A 20,452-nucleotide genomic window follows, 5' to 3' on the forward strand; every position below is an offset into this window, starting at 1 on the left:
ACGACAGGTCAGGTTAGTTTGTAACCGTTACCATGGTGATTAATGCAGCCATTGTAAACTTTGGCGGTGTGGGTCGGTACCAAGTCCTGAGTGACCGGGCCAACAGGTCAGTAAATGTCATGGGACGTAAAATAAACCAATTAAAATAATCAGTCAATTACTTAAGAACTCTGCAGTTTCCTAAGTGTTCAGTAAATTTATTCTTTCTAACTTTTAAAGTGGAAGAAAATTCTCAAATGAAATAAATTATGATATTCATAAGAAGGGAAGAAAACCACACGCTTGTATCAAACTGGATGTTGTTTTTGCAACAAATAGCGAAATATGGAGGAGATAACTAAGAGGAAGTAAAGAGTCACTTATGATTATTATACAAGTCGTAATTAGTGATAAACAGGCTGTATAAACCTTACTGTATACTCCACTGAGTGAAACTGAATTGCTGGTCATAATTGCAACAGTTGAACTCAGATTTTGTACCATGAGTTGCAGCTTTTATTTTATTCTGACTTGATGAGAAGCTGCTGTGTGACTGCAGCTCCTCTAAATATATTCAGAGGCAAAAATAACAACAAAGAGGTTTTTTATGCAGGATTTCAAAGTTGGATGAATTTAGAAATGACTTTGTTTGGAACAGAAAACCGTCAGATTGACAGATTTCAGCTGATATAAACGTCAGCGCCGTGCTGAGTCTGTTTCATGTTTCCTTTCATTCGCTGCCTTCTCGCCTCTTATTGTTGCTGTTATTGTTTTGTAACTAACATATTTCCCACATCACTGTTCATGCATCCCACAGGATGGGAGCGTTTTTAAATAAAAAACTAAACAGAATTTAATTGAGTGTGGTTGATTGTGGTGTTTGGGTGTAAGTGAGCGGTTAGCTTAGCCGCCGGTCCCCGGGGCCCGCCCGGGGCCGCCTCATGCGCTCCACTCCAGCTGATCCGGCTGACAGCTGACAGCGCCGGCGCATTTCTGCAGCTGAACACGAGTCGTGCCTGTTTTAGAGAGACGGATGAGGCATGACTGCTCTCAGCGTTTGACCTGCCTCCCAGGTAGCGACGGCGCCGCTGAGGCAGAACCGAGCCGCCGACTAATTATGGACCGGCCTGACTTTGGCTGTGCTAACATGCTGACTGTGATGCTGAGAGTTTCTGCTTCACCTGCAGCAGCGCGGGGCTGCAGGCGAGCCCGAACCGCGGCCGCCTTGTGTTTAATAAAAGCGTTTTGTTTTGTTCTGAAGGAAATAAAAAGGGGCTCTGATGTTTTGATGGAGTCAAGGCCAGTTTCTGCTTGTTTCTCTCCCTCTGTGGAAATCTGTGATTTTCCTTTTTCTCTCGCCTGATGATTGTGATTCATTTGATTTTTTCTCTTTTTTTTAGATATGGATATTGATGCAGATGGTCGGCTTTTCTTCTCTTTGGGGCTTTATGTAGCAAATATGTCTGAAGACGTCTGTAAATATCTGCCTCTATCTTTGTTAGTTTTCAGTTTTAGCTCACAGTCTCCATGTTTAATACTGTATTTAACAGAAAATTGTTGTTTGCTTTGAGAAAATCCCTCTTATCTGTGGCTCAGCTTTAAATTACTGATTTTATAAAGCACTATCCAGGTACAATACAATTAAAAACACAAATTACATCAAATTTATAAACAGAAATGCAAAACTTAACCATAACTCACCTCACTGTTCTGGTGAAAATGATGTTCAGATGTTTAGTCGATGCTCACAGTCATGGGAAAAGTTCTTTATCATAAATTTCCTCTGAATAAAACCTTTATAAAAATAACTGAGACCAATAATATTATTGAAAACTTTGCCAGCAGCAGGTTGTGCAGTGGAGATGTAGACATCTACCAAATGTCTGCTCCTAAACCGAAAACTACAAAACAAAAGAGAATTAGCAGAAATTAAATCATTCTCTGGACAAAAACTAAATATGATATAATATAATGTCATTATCTAAAAAGAAATGTAAACACTTGAAATTGTAGAACCAGTTTGGCTGCATTAGAACCTCATGTTATGAGTTATCTTGTGTTTAAAGTTAAATCATAGGTTTGGAAACTCTTGATGTTACTTTCTGATATTGTGATTCTGTGTTACTACAGGAAACTGCTGATGCTACAAACTCATTGAAAAACAATTATGTCAGAAAAAGAGTTTTCATATAAAACTGCAATGCATTTGCATCCAACAATGTAGCTTAATGTAATTTACCAAATCAGCAAATAGAAGCTTTTATTTTGCCGGCATGTAAACTGTTGTTTACAATGCAGGTTTCCATTTACATTGTCGTCTGAAAACATTGCAAATCTAGATTATTTTTCCAGCAGTGTCTCTGAATTCATATTTCATGGACTCCCTGCTGCTCATCCAACCAAGTGAAGTTGGCATCATTCACCCCCAGCATGTGGTGGATGTGAAAAACAGAAACACGTTCAGCAGCATTATTAACAGCAGCTGCTCTAAACTCAGGGAATCAAATGCTAAATTGAGGAGGAATGAAACGCTGACAGTGTGTGACTCAGCCAAGTTAACCTTGGTTTTACTGACCCAGGTGGTTAACTAACTAAAACTTTCCTCTGGTTTCTGTCAGACATTAATGCACAACAGTTGAGGGAATTAAAGTAATAAATTAGCAGCACGAAGTAAAAAGTAGATCATCTGACATTCACCCTTCTTCTACTTGATATTTATCAAAATTTAATATATTTACCCCATTAGAAATTTAAATAGGAATCTCTGCTCTGAGAAAAATAACAGATTAAAATCTTAATTTCAGTTTAGTTGTTTTAATGACTAAATGAGCATCTGTTTACCCCTGACTTTATGTATTCCATTCCTTCATTATTTATTGCACTAAATCTGGCTTGGAGGGAGTGCTTTTATTTTGATATACTCAGCAGGAAGTGTCCTTGTAAAGTCTTTGCATTAGCATAAGGTGGTTTTGTAGCTGTATTAAAATTAGTGTGTTTTATTAAGCTGCACTGAAAACTGTTTCCTAGCATCACACGAGTCATGTGATCAACAACCGGATGTTACTACTGACAGAAATGACAGACAGGAAGTGGTGGGCGTGGCTTGTTTCTTAGTGGCTCATCACATGAACATAATTATTCACATCTGATTTTAATTGGATTTCTTAATAGAAACTCTGATGGAGAAATAGTTTTTTCTGACATTAGATGTTTTGTGCACATTTGTAATGGAAACGCAGCTTTTGATCTTCATGGCTTTTGTTGCTGCTAACTGGGTAATGAGGCATTTAAATGAAGGCTTGACTCATGGCTTAGCTGCCATTTTGAATTAGAACAGACTGGAGACATTTGATAAGTAATAACGTCTCCATGGCAACCAGTTCCTCTTTACTTCCTCTTTATGTGCAGATGTGATTGTTCCCCACAGTAACGGCTCCATGTTGCTCTTTAGCTAACATGACATGACAGCCAAAGTCCAGAGCAAACCCAGTTTATACCAGAAACACCAGTGGGGACAGCTTACACACACACACACACACACACACACACACATCTCCATGTGTTCCTATCATGTCCAATCCATCAGCAAACAGATGACAATAACTTGGCAGGTCCTGGAGGTCAAAGTTCACCTGCAGCGCTGAGCCATCCTTCCAGACTAACGAGCATCATGGCTGAGTCTCTGTCCTCTCAGGAAACCTTTCGATCTCCATGTTTCTGTTTTCCTCTGAGTTTTAGTTATTTGTTAGTGAAAAGTTGCTGAAGCTTCCAGCTGCACAGAAGAGAGAAAAATAAAAGTGGAAACTTTGAGGTTTTTCCTGAGTCGACAGCGTAGCAAACCCTGACAGGCAGACTGACGATGGGACAAGTCAGCTGGGATGTTTTGGTCAACATGAAGCCCTGTTCATGTTTTCATCGGCCCTGTTCATGTTTTCATTTTCTAATAAATAAATGTTTTTGATGGAGTATTATGACCACACTAAGAAAAAATAAAGAACAAAATCATTAAGCTTTGACTTTATTCTCATACTAACTTTATTCTTGTAATATTATTTTGATGGAGGTATTTAAAAATGTGTAAAACTTTGGGGAATTATTTTAGAGTTTTGGTTCTGCTGTTTACATTAAAGCTCATAATGTTCTGAATAATCTGGTGCAGATTTTCTCTAATAATGACAGTTTCTGTTGGACGGCTCAGAGCTCAGTGACTGTAACTGTGTCAAGCATTAAATCATTTAACTCTGCCTCTGTGGACCAGGATGTTACAGCATCTCCTACATTATGGACCTAATATTCTGAAAGTGGAATAAAGAAATCTGAGTTTTACTTGAAATGGAAATAACTCGCAGGTTTTTAAATGCGACCGGCTCACATGTTCTGCTCTCCTCCCTCCATCCGCTCCCTCTGCTAGCAGCCTAATAATTCCCCTCATTATGCAGGACCAACAGATTTTAGCAGCACTCATCACTGGGGGAGGATGGAGCGTTTTTAGAGATGCTTCGGTCTGAAAAAGCTCCGTTTTCTGCTCTCTGTGTTCCTCCCCCGCTCCAATTCGCTCACCACCTACTGACGCTCGGCCTCCTCTGAGCATCAGACGAGTACGCCACTCTAATTACTTTCTTCAGGGAAAGAATTAGCTTGAGCTGTCCTGAGTGCTCCGGCCTAATGCATAAAGAAGAGGCGGCCGGCCCGAAGTGGAGAATCACAGAGAATCACATTCTTCCATTAGCCACATTTTAATCCATCCTCTCATACGTCAAACCGGTGAAATCTGTGGCTCGGCATGCGAGCGCTCTGGGTTCGTTACGTAAAAACAGTTGATCTAAAAGCTGATTAAACTGTAAGACTATATAGATTGAAGTTTATTTTAATTATGTAAAAGAATAACGGTTTTATTTCTGCTCTCCGTCTGGCAGCCGTCCCTCTCCTCACTACCAGCTGAGACGTTTCAGTCAGTCTAAAGTCACCACATAACAAGTCAATATGATGGACTTTGACTAGGCCCAGTCCCTCCATGTTTATTCAGAGCCAGTTCCCGGTGGTTTGGGTCAGTAGTTGTGTTCTGGTCTAAATGTGAGCAAAACTTTGTCAATATTCTGCTAATGTGGGGAAAAAACACAATTTTGTTGTTTCTATTAGAGAAGAAAAAAAATTAAAATCACATGTGAATGAGAGTTGATGTGATACGTTATTAAAAACACGTTGCTCCATCTTCCTCCTAACACTTCCTGTCGTCTTCTTCATGATTTCCTCCAGTCGTAACATCCGGCTGTTGATCATGTGACTCATGATGAGAAAAACTAACTTAGCGCAAAAATGCATCAAAAAACATATTTTTTTTCCACTAAGCAAATTTCTATTTGTAATTCCAGTTTTTCCAGTTTCATGGTGAATGAAACGCAGCAGCGCTCTGCCCTCAGGGCGGAGAGAGATCCTGACCTCAGCCTTGGTGGCTGTTAGCATGTCCTCCATTTTGTAGACGCATCAAACCGTCCTTAAAATACTGAATCACAATCATCTCCAGTCTCATGAATTGAACCATTTTTACTGGGAATAAATGCAGATTTATCCTAATTTATTCCAGCTCTTCTGAGTTTACAGTATTTACATTACCTTTATTTTTCAGTCCCAAATTTCTACACCAATAAACACATAAACTAGCTACATTGTTTCTGCTCTCCAGTGTTTGTTGTTTTAAATGTTCTCGTTTTGTCCCGAGGTTTCCAGACCAGGTTCTGGGTCTGCTCGGCGGTTCTGCTCAGGATTCCTGTGTGTTTGTCTGGACTGGGCTCGGCGGTAATCTGAGGAGAATAGAGCTGTTTGTTTTTAATAAGATGGTAGAGCAGAGGGATGAGGAGCGCCAGAAGAGATGAAGGCTGGGTAAATAACCTGCTGGACTCTGAGCTTCACCAAGCCCACACAATGCATCATGGGAAGGCACTTTTTCACAAATCAGTTTGGGTAGGAGAAGAGATGATCCAGCGTGTTTTCAGTCACCTGAGCAACAATCTGTTGGATGGGTTAGGGTCTCTGGACTCTGGTTTCAGTCTGCAGAGATCAGGGTCTAGTCAGGAAGCCAGCCCCAACCATCATCCCTCCTCCACCATACCTAACAGTTGGTATGAGTTGTTTGGTTTTCTCCAAACATCTAGCTGTTCATTGTGACCAAACAGCTCCACTTTGACCTGCTAGCTGCGGCCAGTAGAACCTGTTGGGTTTTTGGTGGTTTCTCTGATGTTGGGTTGACTGGCAGCTGATTATCTGTTGCTGCATTTCCATGCTGCACACAGTCAGTCTGAGCTTTTCTCCTTGCCCTCCATCTGATCAGAGTGTGTATCTTTACAGCCAAGCCCGTGATGTAAATGAATGTGCTGTGATAAAAACTGCTTGCCGTACCTCAGATTCCTGCAGTTTCTCTGTTATTCCAGCAGAAATCTGCTGTTCATCTGTCGGCACTCAGGTGAGGAAACGGAGCTCAGCAGAAAGCATCAAATCAGCCGTGTTTACGTTTCCGTATGAATCAGAACCGACTGTCAAGGTTGATGATCACGGAGGGATGTTTGTGGTACATTAACGTTAGTTTGGATGATTTCTGGATGCTAAAGTCCTTGAGTTTCTCAGAACTGCCTCTTGCTGCCACATCAGCGCGCTAACAAGACGCTGTGCAGCTGTAAAACGCTTGCATCGCCGTACGAAGAGCAGAAAGATTTCTACAGATGTCTTTTAGGGAACCTCTTTCATGTGGATGTGCATATTTTTACACCCAAGGCTGTTTGGTTGTTGTTGCTCAGAATAATTGAGCAGGAATCAGATTTTGATTAATATTGCTGATGAGTTTGTGCCAGCAGGGGTGAAACAACTGTCAGACGGATTCCCAGGTAACATCCTTCATCCCCCTTCAGCTTCCTCCAGGTTGCACTGCCTGCCCCCCCATTTGGTTCACTGCTGATTACTCCACAGTCTGCTCCCAGTCTGCTCCCAGTCCGCCAGTTTAATACCAGAATTTACCTTGAAGGCAGCAGTTTGTAGCTAAAGCGACCAATAAAACTCCTAAAGGGGGCGTCCTGTGGTGGCGCAGGGGGTTAGCACGCCCCACGTTTGGAGGCCTTAGTCCTCGACGCGGACGTCGCGGGTTCGACTCCTTGTCCCGACGACCTTTGCCGCATGTCTTCCCCCCTCTCCTCACCCTCCTTCCTGTCTGCCTACTGTCAAAAAAATACGAGCCGCTAGCGCCGCAAAAACTCTTCGGAGAAAAAAATGGAAAAAAAAACAAAAAAAACTCCTAAAGCGATGCTAACAGAGAGATTGGTGAATAAAAATAGACCTGATTGTGAAGTAAAGCAGGATCTACATGTCAGAGCTGGGCAATAAATAGATTCTAAGGATTAATCGCATTTTTGGGTTTTGAAGATTTAATTTTTGGAAAATCAGGATTTTTCTCCAGCAATATGTTTTGTGAAGTTGCCCAAAGCCAATCATCCAGAGTGTTTACTGCAATGATTTAATTACGAGAATAAAGCCAAAATGTTACATTAATAAAGAAAGAACCAGAACCGGACTCAGCTGCTATTACATCTCGAGATCTTTAGAAGCTCTTTTCTCATTAAAATGATTTTTTTCTAGTCATTTTAAGACTTTGTTCTGGTGAAACAGCTGAATTATTCTGCTAGTAGGCTTTGACTAGGCCATTCTGACATATGAATCTGTGGTGGTCCATCCTCTCTCCGTTCACCGTTCAGGACTGAATTTCTGCTGAAAGTTTCTCATCTCATTTCCAGACGCTGGAGGAAATTTCTTCTTGTCACCGTGGAAACGTTCTTCTGTACATTCAGAGCGACACGCATTTAATTTTCTCAGCCAATCAGGGAGTTTAACAGTATCAGTGCATCCTTATTAACTCTCAATATCGTCTCTTTAATGTTGGCGTTAATATGAGAACACTCCTGAGTTTAATTCCAATTATTATTCTGCAGAGACTTCGCAAAGATCTCAGCGTGCATTTATTAAGGTTTGTTAATCAACCCATGTTTGCTCTTTATGAGTATTATCACATAATTAAGTGGCATGTAATACTCTCCTTAAACCTTGATGTCCACAAACCAGAGGAGAGGCTTTACATTATAAATTGGATATTAACAGTATCAGTTTATTATATATGAGGAAGAATAATGAAGCAAATATTGACATAAATGTTGGAGCTGCAGCTTATTGCTCAACAAAAACACGAGGAAGGCCTGAGATGGACGCCATGCCGGTGCAGGAAGAAACCTCGCCACATGAAGAGGATTAAGGGATTGCCGACATCAAGGAAGAGAAGAAGCGTTTTGTGTGAGGAGGAGGAGGAGCGATTGAAGATGGAGGCGCGGAGCAGAACTGCTACTGCCAGATAGAGCTCAGAGAAAACGCCTTTAATTCTCCCTACATGCTTCAACCCGCCGTCCAGCCGGCCTCTCTGGGGTCCAATCGCCTCGGCGCGATGCGTTGAGTTCACATTGGGTTTGAGCAGACAGCGGGCCGGCCGATCATGCTTGACTAGCTCCGGATCTGACAGAACGCGGTGGAGGGATGACATGAACGTTCAAGCCAATTAGAGCCGCTCTGAGGCAGTTTTTAGGGCTCCGCCTCTGCTGGCAGATTGGGTGATGGATCTCACACAGACACACACACATCACACCCAAGATGAAGCGAGAAGGCCAGCCAGCGCGTCTCCATCTGGGCCTGGGCCGGCCACGCTCGCTCACTCGCTCGCTCTCTTTCTCCAGTCAGAGCAGAATCCCGGTTTAATAAAGCTGGAGCTTCATGCAGAACCATGAATGCTTGGGCCGACGCATGGCTGCAGCAGGGAGGGGACTTTAATATGTCCCCTCTCTCGTATTGTTGCTTGTTTTAATATGAATAGCTACTTGTGGAAAAGAATGAATCTGTGGCTCCACACAGAGCACTACAAGCTTTATTGGGTGCAGCGCTGAGTGGCAGCCGGAGCAGCTTTGCAGAGGATATAATAATAAACCTGAGAGGTAGCAAATCAAAACAACACGGATAACAGTACATCACATCATAACCTGCTTCTGAGGAAGATTACCTCCCACTTCTCCAACTTCTTTCAGTGTTTCTGCATTCTGTCTGATGATTCTCCATCTCCTGCTTCACCTTTTACTCATTATTCACCAAGTCTGGCCTCTGAACATTCCTCCCAGCTGGAGGGTTGGCGCTCCTGGGGCTTTCTAGGTGTGATCTTCTTTCTCTTTCTTGTGGAAATTTCCTGTCAGAAATGCAGGCTTCAGAATCCTGTCTTAATTCCTCACTTATCTAAAATATTAATGTTTGTTCAACATGTGTTGTGCATTTTAAACTTAAAATAATATCAATTTGAAGGTTTTGTGACTAAAAAGAACAGCAGATATTACTGTAGTGGTGATGAAGAAGGCGGGGTTCTGTGGAGTAGATATGAGCAGTGAGCATCTAATGTGAAATGATGAAAAATTTGGTTTAACAGATTTAAGTAAATTTCTGATTGTAATAGCATCACATCTCCATCAAACTGTTGTTCAAGTAAATTCTAGCATAAATATGGAGAAGCATTTTATTGGAAAGTTTAGTGGAAGGGAAACATGGTAGAAAAGTGGATTAGTTGATCTAATGCAACAGGTAAAGTTCAGTTGTGGATAAAACCTGCTGATAAAGTTTATTTCTGACCTCGGAGCTGCAGCAGCCAGTACAGTCTCTGTTTCACTGAGAGTCATTATAAATGATGAAAATCCAACAGAAAAATGTGAATGCTTAAAAACAAACAATCAGAAGTTAAGGTAACAGAAGGTGTTGGTAGTTTTAGTTTAATCAAAGACTAAATAAAACTCACAGCACAAACTAAGACTTGTTCCACTTGGTGCTGCTTTTAAAAACCAGAGGGAACCAGTTTGAGTCTTCATGTTGAAGATCATTAATCCATTAAACATGTTTTGGTTTTGCTTTGAGGAGTCGTCTGGCGCTGAGGGATTCTTTAGGAACTGGACCGGTTTGAGCTGCTGCATCTGCTGGTGTGGCTCATCTAAAGCATGAAATGTTTTCTATCTGTACAAAGAGGAGCTTTGGTGGCTAGAAACAAAACGAAGCCTGAGGACGGAGAGTTGTTGTTGTTTACTGTTTACTGTCGCCGGCTTCAGATCGTTTAATTATGTAAGAAAAGGAGCCATGAAGCTCAGGGCCATAGATTTTACATCACCTCATGCGTTAATTAAGGTGCTGCCTTCAGTGACTAAGGGAACTCATTTTTACACACCCACACAAGAAGTCAGATAAATCCACACACACCTTCATCAGCTGCATAATAAAGCACACACACACACTGGGAGGGAGCATGCACTTTCTTTGAATTCTGGATTTTCTACGTTAAACCAGAATTATGATACCAACGCTGTGAATTGATCTATAGGGAAGTTTTTCTCAGCTTGTAGGAAATATTCTGTATTCTTCACCAAACCTGATGTGGTTCTATTAAAACCTCCACCATTAAGGTTCTGATTAGACACAAACTGATCAGTTCCAGCTAATTTCTGCTCCATCCTTCCTCTTGTAATCAGAAATCTTTATTCATAATTAAAGTGGCAGAAAAGGAAACTGAGACGGAGCTCATTGGGTTTTTATCTGATTAGGAGACCTGAGATGCCGACTTCGTCTCTGTTACCTTCAGTGTTAGGAAATATGTTGTTGCTCATTGTTCTGCTGGGAATTTACATTATTGGATCTTGTTTTAGGAAAACAGATGCATAACAAAGAGTTGCATTTGTCCAATATTACAAAGTGTCCTGTAGCTTTGGGCCGACTGTATTTCATAGCTTTGGGCCGACTGTGTCCTGTAGCTTTGGGCCGACTGTGTCCTGTAGCTTTGGGCCGACTGTATCTCGTAGCTTTGGGCCAACTGTGTCCTGTAGCTTTGGGCCGACTGTGTCCTGTAGCTTTGGGCCGACTGTATCTCGTAGCTTTGGGCCGACTGTGTCCTGTAGCTTTGGGCCGACTGTATTTCGAAGCTTTGGGCCGACTGTGTCCTGTAGCTTTGGGCCGACTGTGTCCTGTAGCTTTGGGCCGACTGTGTCCTGTAGCTTTGGGCCGACTGTGTCCTGTAGCTTTGGGCCGACTGTATCTCGTAGCTTTGGGCCGACTGTGTCCTGTAGCTTTGGGCCGACTGTATTTCGAAGCTTTGGGCCGACTGTGTCCTGTAGCTTTGGGCCGACTGTATCTCGTAGCTTTGGGCCGACTGTGTCCTGTAGCTTTGGGCCGACTGTGTCCTGTAGCTTTGGGCCGACTGTGTCCTGTAGCTTTGGGCCGACTGTATCTCGTAGCTTTGGGCCGACTGTGTCCTGTAGCTTTGGGCCGACTGTGTCCTGTAGCTTTGGGCTGACTGTATTTCATAGCTTTGGGCCGACTGTATCTCGTAGCTTTGGGCCGACTGTATCTCGTAGCTTTGGGCCGACTGTATCTCGTAGCTTTGGGCCAACTGTATTTCGTAGTTTTGGGCCGACTGTGTCCTGTAGCTTTGGGCCGACTGTATTTCGTAGCTTTGGGCCGACTGTATTTCGTAGCTTTGGGCCGACTGTGTCCTGTAGCTTTGGGCCGACTGTGTCCTGTAGCTTTGGGCCGACTGTATCTTGTAGCTTTGGGCCGACTGTGTCCTGTAGCTTTGGGCCGACTGTATCTCGTAGCTTTGGGCCGACTGTGTCCTGTAGCTTTGGGCCGACTGTATCTCATAGCTTTGGGCCGACTGTGTCCTGTAGCTTTGGGCAGACTGTATTTCGAAGCTTTGGGCCGACTGTATCTCGTAGCTTTGGGTCGACTGTGTCCTGTAGCTTTGGGCCGACTGTGTCCTGTAGCTTTGGGCCGACTGTATCTCGTAGCTTTGGGCCGACTGTGTCCTGTAGCTTTGGGCCGACTGTATTTCATAGCTTTGGGCCGACTGTATCTCGTAGCTTTGGGTCGACTGTATCTCGTAGCTTTGGGCCGACTGTATCTCGTAGCTTTGGGCCGACTGTATTTCGTAGTTTTGGGCCGACTGTGTCCTGTAGCTTTGGGCCGACTGTATCTCGTAGCTTGGGCCGACTGTATCTCATAGCTTTGGGCCGACTGTGTCCTGTAGCTTTGGGCCGACTGTGTCCTGTAGCTTTGGGCTGACTGTATCTCATAGCTTTGGGCCGACTGTATTTCGTAGCTTTGGGCCGACTGTATTTCGTAGCTTTGGGCCGACGGTGTCCTGTAGCTTTGGGCCGACTGTATCTCGTAGCTTTGGGCCGACTGTATCTCATAGCTTTGGGCCGACTGTATCTCATAGCTTTGGGCCGACTGTGTCCTGTAGCTTTGGGCCGACTGTATCTCGTAGCTTTGGGCCGACTGTATCTCATAGCTTTGGGCCGACTGTGTCCTGTAGCTTTGGGCCGACTGTGTCCTGTAGCTTTGGGCCGACTGTATCTCGTAGCTTTGGGCCGACTGTGTCCTGTAGCTTTGGGCCGACTGTATTTCGAAGCTTTGGGCCGACTGTGTCCTGTAGCTTTGGGCCGACTGTATTTCATAGCTTTGGGCCGACTGTATCTCGTAGCTTTGGGCCGACTGTATCTCGTAGCTTTGGGCTGACTGTATTTCGTAGCTTTGGGCCGACTGTATCTCGTAGCTTTGGGCCGACTGTATCTCGTAGCTTTGGGCCGACTGTATTTCGTAGCTTTGGGCCGACTGTATCTCGTAGCTTTGGGCCGACTGTATCTCGTAGCTTTGGGCCGACTGTGTCCTCTGGTTTGGGGATGATTGTAACCTGTGTCTTTTCTGTATTTCTGCTCATAACTAGACATACATGGATGTAGATTGTTTTTTGTAGTTCAGTGGGGGATCAGAAATGACTCAATCATTCAGTCACAAACTCTCATAATTGCCAGTTTAATTGCAGACATCGAGAGAAAACCATTAACTCAAGTGGGGAAATTATTTTTTACCTTGCCCTGTCGCAAACAAATTATTTTAACGACTTTTATTATTTGGCTGAAATCCATTTTTTGTGCTGCAAATTGCTGTCTCCCTATTAGGTCTCATTTGTATGATGATTTGGGTTTTATTAGTGGGAATGAATGAATCTATTAGCAGAGTAGGGGGCCCATCAGTGCAGCGCTAACCCGCCTGCAGCTGCCTGTTGAGGCTTCGCAGGATGATGCATCTCCTCCGAAGGCGAGGTGGTTTATAGCAGAAACTCTCTCAAGGCTCGTCAAGATGGAAGAGATACTGCGGCTGCCTTATCCCCGCTTTCAGCCGATGATGGCAACTTAACCACCCACTGTATCCACAGCCGAGGTAACGCCGGAAAGCAATAACGCCGATATCCAAGGTTAAAGGTGCCAGATTTTGACAAGCTATGTCATCATTATCAACCTCTGTGTGTGTGCTGGAGAGACACGGGGAGCTTAAGGTATTTTCTTTCTCAAATCCTTCACCGGGATGCAGCAGGCATCGGATGTTTGAGTCTGGATGTGATAAAGGCTGTTAGCTTTAGGTTTCATCTAAATCTGCCTAAAGGGCAGAAATGCTCCCTGATTTTAGCTGGAAGTCAAAGCCTCCAATCCTAAGCAGCCAGGGGAGACAACAGCCTCGCTATAATCAGAATCTAAAACACGCCTCAGCCCTCTCCTCCTCTTCCTCCTCTTCAGCCAGGAGATTCATTTCACAAATGCAACTCTAAAGAGAGCAAAAGGTTGCAGAGGAGGAGAAAAAAGCCCCCATCATTCCCGGCTCTATCAAATCCATCTGCAGAGGTGTATTATTTGAGACGTAGTCCTTATCCTCTCCTTTCAAGAGAGCCTCTTTGCATTTTTTCTTTCTTTTTGTTAGCATGACCAGGTCATGAAAGGATCAAAGAGTCGACGGAGCTGGAAACCGAAGACTGTTTAACATCTTAACAGGTAGAGAAAAGGAAATGTAGCGCGCTGTGAGGCTCGTCTGGCGAGGCGGAATAGGATGGAGACGAGACGCAGCGATGTCTGAGAGTTCAAAGCTAGCAGCTACGATGGAAACAGGTCCAGCTGATATCTGATAAAACGCCACGGCAATTTCTTCAAATGGATTTTAGGGTCAACAATAAACAACCTCAAATTTTACAGGAACCATAGCTACAGGGTCAGATGTTCAGTTTAAACTACATCAATATTGTCTCAGTTCTTGGCTTGTTCTTTAGCTAAAATAGGATCACAAAAAATTTTAGTTTTTGAAATTTTTAATTTCTTTAAACGCAGAAGTTTATAAACACTGAGATTACAGATGATAAAGACTGAAGATTATTTCTATCCACTTCCTTTCACACGAGGAACTGATGAATAACGGACAGAAGAGATGGTTCTGTACCGACCTGGACTGAAAGGCCGCTCTGACAGGAAGAAGCCATTACTCCCACATTAAAATGGAAATGTCCAGAAGGACAAAGGCTTTTATTCTGGAGACTTGTGCCCTGGAACTGTTTGGACATAATGACCATTTGGAGGACGAAGGAGGATGCCTCCTTAGCTGAAGTATGGAGGTGGCAGCATCATGCTGTGGGGGTGTGTTTCTGCAGAAGGAAGAGGCGACCTCATGAAATAGAAAGTAACTTTATGTGGAAATAGTGAAACATAATCTGAAGACGTTGAGTCCAAATTGTTCATTTTGATGATTAATGTCCCTCAAGACGTTTCTAGTTTTAAAAGTATCAAACTTGTTTGCTGTATAATTATTCCAGCCTGGATGAAGGACATTTCAAATAAACCTTTAAAAGGCTCATATTGCTCTCACTCAGTGTGAGTGTGCAGATACTCCTTATTCAACCTGTACAATAAAGTCAGGATCAATAGAATTCAGGACTTTGTAAATTGCAGACGTTATTATATAATTCAGGAAAAAGTCAATTTTCCCAATGACTGATGGTTTTCTATCCTCTCCAGATCATTTTACATGGATGTTAACAGCTAGCATTGGCTGTGAAGTCTTGCTTTAGCACCTTTACGACACACAGCAGCCCCAAAAAGCTTCACTTCCTCTGATCTTTCCTCGTGTTAAACCAACATGAAAAGAAGGGAAGAAAGAGGAGCGGATGGGATTTAATGGGATGCATGAAAAGCTAAACAGGCTGCAGGTTGATCGACGTCAGCAGTCTGTGAAGGAAAGCACAAAGACTGTCGTGGTGAAAGTGAAATTCTGAAAATAACACTGTGAACTGCTCTCACCACAATGACGAAGCCGGCATCTCTGGGCTATTTATGGATGAAGATGACAAGTCGACACGTTCCTGGTCTAGCAGCTCTTCACTTTGCTGCTTAAAGAGTTCAACGAAACAGAACGAGCCCAAACCAAAGGGATTCATCTGTCTGTGGCTGCTTTCCTTACCTGATCTTTAATTTCTTTAATTTAAGGTTTAGGGTCTTTAGATCTGTTAGCCTGCAGCTACACAGAACACCAGACCTGACGGAAAACTCTCTGTTGGGTTTTCCATCTTAAAGGGAACCGAATATGCAACATTCACATTTTGAACACTTTTGTATTTCTGTTTGGGTCTCAACTTTTTCTAAAAACATTCCAAGAGCTTCAAGAGAAAAAACCCAGACAGTCTTTAGCAATAATTGAATGTTTTTTGGTGTCTAGAAAACAAGCTGTTTCTCAAGCCTCCCACAATCAACGTGCACTACGCTGTTACCTAGCAACCTAATGTCCAATGGCTGCTGGAAAAGACCACTTCTTTGTTTTTGACTTACCATCCAGAAACCACTTGCTGCATTCTGCTTTGCTGTGCAGGAGGCTCCACTGATGCTTCTCAAGGATGTGTGCAGCCATTTTCACATGCGAGTGTAAACGTTGAGTTGGGGGCGTGGCCAGCAGCAGCTAATTTGGATTTAAAGTGACAAAGACCTTAAAACAGCTGACCAGACCTCAACATCTAACAATGATTTTGTTAAAAAAATGCATCAAACATGTTTTGAATAGGCCATAGACCAATCCTGACCTGGTGACCATTATTTAAGTAGCTCCACTGCTTGAAGTTTCTGCTAACATTTTAATCATCCAGTTATTGAAGAACACACCTTTTATTGCCCAGGCCTGTTTTCTAATTGTGGAAAAAGAAAACTCCCCAGCTGTGATGGTATAATTATCGCTCTGCTGCATAAACAAAAAACTCTCTAAACTCATCAAAAATGACCCAACAAAGAGCTGCTTCTTTTAGTTTCCTGAAAAAGAAAATCAAACTTTCCTAGGCGATCTTCTTCATCCAAGCTAATGTTCTTCGTCCATCTGTCTCCATCTCCTCTTCCTCGTCTCCTCCCTCGTGTCTAAAGCTGCCGTTCTTCCTCCTTCCTGCCTCTTTGTGTTGCAGCGTCTTTATCTTTCCGCTTTAAAAGGGCCGATTCCTTCTCCTTTGTTAATGTGACAAATCTGCTTTAATGACTCTGTAGAAGCTCCAGGCGTGTCGCGTAGACCCTTCAGTCACTCCGCTCACCAAGCCGCCCCCATCTTCAGTCTTCTTTTTAACTCCATCAGATTTTTTGACAAACTCGTCGTCTGAAAAACAAAATGAATGCCTTCGTCTAATTCATTTCCTCCCTTCAGCGCCGCCTTCCTGACTGCAGTGACACGTTTTGTGCATCACAGCCAGCTGTCATGTTGATGTTTCTGTCAGAAGAAACCCTCCATGTGAAAGAACAACTCCTGACTGACTTTCTGAAACTCCTGGAAGCATTCGGGGATGTTTTTTAATGTTTTTGCAACGCGTACATTCTGCACTGCGTCAGGAGGCTATATCGAGTTCAGTCCACCTCTGAGGGGTTGAGCGGGCAGCCACACACTCTAATTCCCTGTCAACTTACTCCTACCACCTTTCCATTTCTACATGGCGAGATATGCATCACTGCCATAGCAACAATAGCCTCCATCAGCCCACGGAAAGAGGAGATGGAAGATCTTGGCTGGGATCTAACTTAGTCAACGTCTTGGAGAGAGGGAGATGCCTAAGTGCATTTGGGCTCTTTCTTCCCTCCCTTGTATTAGTCAGAGCTTGGATGTGGCCACATAATAAAATGTTTTAACCTCAGAGGGGGAAAGAGACGAGGGGAGAGTATCTCTCCTGCTTTTTCTCTTCCTGTCACGGGTGGCGGTGCCTTGCGTTTGATGCCTGCGATAAGACCCCGTGTGGCTAATGAGGAAAGAGCGAGACACACTCATTAGTCCTTGCCTATATGTGTGTGTGTGAACAAACGGCAAGAGTGGAGAGAGGGAAGAAACTCATTAGACTTCTCCCAGTCTCAAAGGCCAGTCGGTGGCCAGGCAGCCAGTCGCGCCCTTTGTTAGCACTAAAAATCCAAAACGCACACGTTGGTGGAAACGTGCAAACCAAGGCTCTGCTGATGCGCGGCGTGTTATTCTCATTTTTTATTCATGCTGCAAAAAAGAAAAGAAATCTGTCAAAGAAATGTTCAGTTATGGTTTCTGATGGTTTCTATTGTCAGGTGGAAAACATGGAAAATATTATATATTTGATTAAAATATGTAATAACCTTCCATGTTTAGCCCAGGTTAGTGCACAGCACAGCGCGGCACTAATCTGGACTAACCTGCTGTAATTATCAGATTAGATTCAGCAGATTTATGCTGAATTATTCGTGTGACGACTCCACCACATCCTCCACCTCTGGAACCTGGCAGAGCAAACCGCTGAGGTTTCGTGTTTCTGGGCCTCCAGGGAAGAAACCAACCGATCCTGTCTGTGGAAATTACCTTTGTTACAAACTGGCTTTTTTATTGGCAGCTATAAATGTATCACACATTTGGGTCTAAATGCTTGAGTTGTAGAATAATTACGTTGTTCTGGGTGAAAATCTTTCCTGAAGTTGAAAAAGGATTTTAAAAAATGATGGAAATCTTCAACTACAATCATGCTTCTCATCTGTTTTATATATTTTTAATCAACATGAAATCTGTTGAGATTCATCGGTTTGTCGTATTAAATGTCTGAAGTGGCTCCAACAGGAGGGCAGCCTGACCTATTTCAGATTAATTCACTTAATAATTATTTTGGCCAGAGGAGGCGCTCTATTAGAGCATTCAGTCATCAGCATCAGATGATCAGTTGGGAAGAAAAAGAAAAAATAAAGTAGTGAACATAAAGAAGGTGTGCAAAAGTAATGCTTCATTTATCTTTTGAAGTAAAGAAAATATTTTTACATGCATGGAAATATGGCTTAAACAAAGTAACAGCAGTTTACAATTACAAAAAACAATTTATTGAAAGGTGAAGGACGATCTATTGGTTGGTTTATATTAAACATTATTAGTAAATGGGAGTAAAAAACATAAAATATGTAAAAAATCAGGAGTTTCCTCTTTCTCACTGCTCTATAAGGAATAAACTTATTAAACCCTGTCCTTGTCTCCTCGGGTTGCAGACGATTCAATCATTTAAAGTGCCAGTGCTCGTTTACCTTGACGGGTTTGGAAGAGGTTGCACTGAAAAGCAGTTTTCTTTTCTGTTTCTGAAGGGAAACATTTCTTTTTGGTTTAAAACAGAAAAGGATCTCAGTGGCTCTGGAAACAGCTTCCTTTTTGGGATAAAGATTTAATTTGCCAAACAACTTCTGTGATCTGCCTCCTTTAGATGCGTCTCCTTTCCAGCAGCCGTCCGCCTTAAAGTGAGTAGAAACGACGGTGAATGATGAGTTTAAAGATTAAAGGTTTACTTTGATAATTAACAACAAAATGTCTGAAATTGAATGAAAAATAGTCAGAATCTCCAACTGGTTGGTGAGCCACCTGGATCTCCTCTGCAGACTTTGAGATGAAAACGTAATTATTTGATTTTAACTCAAACTGCAACCTTTATTGGGGCGTGCTGTGGTGGCGCAGGGGGTTAGCACGCCCCACATTTGGAGGCCTTAGACCTGCGGACGTCGCGGGTTCGACTCCTGGTCCCGACGACCTTTGCCGCATGTCCTCCTTCAAAAATCGCTGGCTGCCTGCAGACGCAGCTCCCGTCGTGTGTGTGTTAATCTGTGTATAAAAAATAATTTCCCTGCTGGGAGGAATAAAGTAATTCTTCTTCTTCTTCTTCTTCTTCTTCGTGTGAGAGGAGGGTGAGTGGAGAGCGGAAGAAGAGTGAGAGAGAGAGCAAGTGTTTACTTTTCTATCTTTGTTTTGTCTTACTGTTTTTTCACTGGGTGTTCATATTGCTTGTTTAATTGTTACTTTGTGTTTTAGTTTAGTCACGCTTTAAGGGGTTTTGTGGGTTTGGGGGTGGCCGTCAGGCCGGCGTCTTCGGACGCCATGGTGGTTGGTGATGGGAATGTTTTGTCCTCCACGCTGACACGGAAGAACGGCGTCAAGGTGGGTGCCGGTTCTCCGTGCAGCGTGGAGGAAGTTTGTTTGGCGGTGGGTAAAGACATTGGGTATGGGGCAATTAAATCGGCGGCTAGGATGAACGGGGCGGTTGTTTTGTTTGTTGAAAAGGTGGAACAGGCTCAGCACTTGGTGGAGGTGGGCGTTTCTGTTAATGGCTTGTTTTTGCACGTTTCACCTTTAACTTTACCGGCGACTAAAATTACACTTTCAAACGTTCCTCCGTTCATTAGTGACGAGTTTTTAATTAAAGAACTGTCACGACACGGAAAAGTGGTGTCGCCGATTCGAAAGGTTTTATCTGGTTGTAAGTCACCTCTGCTTAAACATGTTGTGTCGCACAGACGACAGTGTTTTATGTTATTGAATAGGAGGGATGAGGAGCTAGATTTAAGGTTCCATGTTAAGGTTGATGGATTTGATTATATGTTGTTTGCTACTTCGTCACATATGAAGTGCTTTGGGTGCGGTCAGGAAGGCCACATTGTAAAAATGTGTCCAGGCAGAGCCGAGCCGGCTCAGCCGGCTTCAGCAGAGCAGCAGCAGCCTGCTGCTGCTGAGCGGGAAAGAGAGCCACTGGGTGAGGCTACGACGGCGGAGGATTCCGCTACTGACGCGGGTGGACCCGCGTTAGCGGAGGGGGAGCCCACTGCTGACGCGGAAGTACCTGCGGTGGTGGTAAGAGAGGATGTTGACAGCATTGTTGGGAATGATAGCACGGTAGAAATGAGTGTGTGTGAGAACATTAATGAGAGCAGTGTGTTGAGTGGTGACGGTGCGAATGGTGAGAAAGGTGAAGGAGTACAGAAAGATAGTGAGCAGAGAGAGCAGGAAAGGGTGAGGGGTGAGAAGGAACAGTTAGCGGGTGGAGCTCAGGGTGAACAGAGAGAAATGCAGGTAGATGAACAGGATGAAGGAAAAGGTAGTGTAGAGAGGGTGGAGGGAGATGTAGTTGAGAAAGAGAAAGGACTGACAGATGATGAGAGAGAGGTGGAAGCTTCTGCCCCAATAAAAAGAAGGAGCAAAAGAAAGAACGTGGTGGCTGCTGCACAAGCTAGCAAACAGGCCTGCAAGCTACCTGCAGACAAAAAAGACG

Source organism: Xiphophorus couchianus, chromosome 17 (assembly GCF_001444195.1).
Source record: "Xiphophorus couchianus chromosome 17, X_couchianus-1.0, whole genome shotgun sequence".
NCBI classification, from domain to species: domain Eukaryota; kingdom Metazoa; phylum Chordata; class Actinopteri; order Cyprinodontiformes; family Poeciliidae; genus Xiphophorus; species Xiphophorus couchianus.